This window comes from Lolium rigidum, chromosome 1 (assembly GCF_022539505.1).
Source record: "Lolium rigidum isolate FL_2022 chromosome 1, APGP_CSIRO_Lrig_0.1, whole genome shotgun sequence".
Taxonomy (NCBI): domain Eukaryota; kingdom Viridiplantae; phylum Streptophyta; class Magnoliopsida; order Poales; family Poaceae; genus Lolium; species Lolium rigidum.
In genome coordinates, this window is record NC_061508.1 from 172,466,257 (window position 1) to 172,469,490 (window position 3,234).

Sequence of the window (3,234 nt, forward strand, 5' to 3'; positions counted from 1 at the left end):
CCTTTTTGGAGCGCTTGGCAGAGGGAGCTTCGCTGGAGCCGGCCTCAGGGGCCGGAGCTTTGTTCTTGCACCCCCGACGAGGATCATCGCTGGAGCCGGCCTCAGGCGCCGGAGTTTTATTCTTGCGCCCCCCGGAGACCAAATTGTCCAGGAACTCCTGGCCAATTTCAGCTTGCAGAGGGGCAGCATGTTCAACGACCTGAGGAGTTTCACCGGCTGAAGGAGGAGCTACAGAAAGACAACCTTATAAGGAAAAAAGAGATGGACAATGTACCTCGAGGATAACAACCTCGTCGTCACTTCCGGAAGGATGTGCCGGAGGAGTTGAGAAGTTACCGGGGCGCTTGACGTAGGTGGGGCCCATCTCGTGCCTCTTCGTATATGGGTCGGGCTCGCTGTCATCACGGAAGCGTCGGTTGGGCGCGTAGCTGGCCGGCACCTCCCTCTCGATCCGGCGGAAGTTCTGCAACAACTAAGAACGAGTCAACAAGAAGTTCACCAGTACCGGTAAAAAGTTTTCCGGGATCGCGAAGATCTTACTTCAGATGGAGGAGGGTTGTTGCGGCTGTATGGGATCATCCCGTATTTCCCGCTGGGGCCTTAAGGACCAAGTCAGCAGCACTCAGCGTGTGAGTGGTTATTCTTGTCGGGTCCCTCAGGCCCGACATTTGGCAAATCTTATGGCTGCGGCGCTGAAGCAGCAGCACCCGGCGAGAGAGGAAGGTCCTCACGATATCCTCGGCGTAGAGGTTGGTCTCCTTTTGGCTCTTGTCAACATATTGAGCCACCCGCTGGGACTCCCTATCATCCCGGGGGTAGTGGAGCCAGTTTGTCATGGAGGGGGGCCCAGGAACGTATTCCGGAAGGTTGATGAAGTCATCCGGGCCACCGTTCCGGACATAGAAAAAAAGACTTCTGCCAAGTCCGGACGGATTCCAGACCGGCAAGCTTGAAGAAGTTGCTCCCTTGACGGGGCGACAGGATGCAACCCCCGCACCGGACGAAGGGTTTGGGGTGCGGAAGTTTTTTATCCTGGAGCGAATTCTTCCGGAGATAGTAGAGGAAGGAGAAATTATTTACGGAAGGAGTGATACCGGTGTATCCCTCCATAAAAGCGGCGAACGAAGAGAGGTAGAAGACGGCGTTTCCCGGAAGGTGGTGGGGCTGGAGTTCATAGAAGTCGAGGAAGCGCCGAAAGAAATCCGACGCCGGAAGGCCTAGGCCGCGCTCAAAATGAGCGGCAAAGACCACGTATTCTCCCGGCCGAGGCACGGGCTGGAGCTCCTTGCCAGGGATGCGGCACCAAACCTCTTCCGGTATCCTCCGGGAGCGGTATAACCAATCGATCTCTGCTTCAGTCACGTCAGAGCCCATCCAGGCCCCGCGTGTGTAGGAGTCCAAGTCTATGCCGGCGCCCTGGCTCGAACTGCCGGCTTCTCCTTGGTTACCGGTATACTGAGCGGAGCTGCCGGTGTCGTTTTCCATCTGGGCCATGTCGGCCGTGAGCCCGTCGGAAGCTTGGATCACCGGATTCTCTCCTCCGGAAGAGACAGTGGGACTCTCGCTCTGGTGGCTGCTACCGGGGGTTTCCGATATGTAATCCTCGGAAGACATGACTAAGTTACAACTCTACCTAGAAACAGTTTTCCCCGGATCTATCCCCTCGCGAAGATCTACGAGTAAGAGAAAAAGCAAAAGAAAAGGAAAGGTAAATAAACTACCAACCCAAGAGCAATGCGACTAAAGGGGAGAAAAGAGGTTCGTTTGCAAGACTGACCTAAGGCGGCGGAAAACGGTGAAGACGCTGGCCGCCGGAGTTGGGCGAGCTTGCAGATGACGGCGACGAGGAGAGAAGGTGAAGATTAAGAGCCGTGAGGCGCTCGGAGCAAGAGAGGTGAAGTCCTTCGGTGAGTCTCTGCGGGCCAGAATCCTGCGGAGCTTATCCGAGAGTTCGTCGGAGAATGGAGCTTCGGCGGCAAACGACGGCGAAGGAGCGCAAAGGGCAGTGGCTCTGAGTGCTCTGGAACTGGGCGAATGCGAAGAAGAAGAGGATGTGGAACCGCCGCACCCTTAAATAGGGAGAGAGGTTCGTGGGCCGGCAACCGCTGGGCCGCGGTGCTTCGCCTCGTGGGCTGCCACGTGGCACGCGGATACACGCACAGAAAGCAAGATCCCACAGGGAGGCCACACGGATCCGGAACGGCGGTGGGGATCCGGTGTGGCACATTAAATGCGAGCGCAGAAGCCGAAGGGAAGTGACCCCTGGCACTGGCCCGTCAGAAATAGTGCACATGTCTCTGACAGGCACTGTACCCGAGATATTCTCGACTTCGCCGAGGAGACTTAAACATATAAGCTACCGGAAAAAGATACCAGTGGTTCGGTCGAAGTGTTGTGGTGGTTTAAGTCCGGCAAGTGAGCCGGAAGAGTTTAAATGGAAGCCGGAAGAATTAATCCGGTACGTTGGTTTGGGAACCTGGCATGGTCCGTCAGACAGAGTCTGCCGGACTATACTAGCTTCGGGGACTAATGTCGGGGGGATGACCCCCGGTAGGCCAAAGGCATGGCAAAGTTGCCATGATTCTTTCTTAAAAGATACCAGATTGTAGATCAATCCGGATGGTTTCTGAGATTGGCAAGAGCTTAGTTAAAACCTACCGGTATCCCAGGAGGGGTATACCGGAACTTAGGGAACAAGAGAGGTACCGGAGCACCGGTATGATTTTCACTGTAGCCTGTCGGCACTCTGGTCAAAGATTCTCTCCAAGACTAGAGGAGAAATATGAGCTAAGCAAAGTAGCTTTAAACGAAGCCCTGACGCCAAAGCAGAAGATGACGTTAAAGCATCCGGAGGACATCACCGCTCCCCGATTAAAGACATACCAGCGTCATCTGAGGACAAAGAAGCTTTGTAAAGTAGTTTGTCTAGTCAAATATACCATTAGGGTTCCTTCCCTTGTAAGCCACCCTCTCCCCTATATAAGGAGAGGGGGCACTCCCTTGCGCGGAGAGACCTCAGTTGGCAGAACTTCAGGAGATCACTAGTTGATAGAGAGAAACCCTAGTTCATAGAGCTTGTACTGTTCATCTTCAACCTCTGGCCAAGGCCAAGTTCTTCAATAAAGATACCGGAATCCATCCGAGATCCGTCCCTCTGTTAACCAAACCCTCCCCCGAATCCTCTAGCATCCATTCGGCCCCAACTTAAGCCATCCTATGGCATCTGTTTGTTCA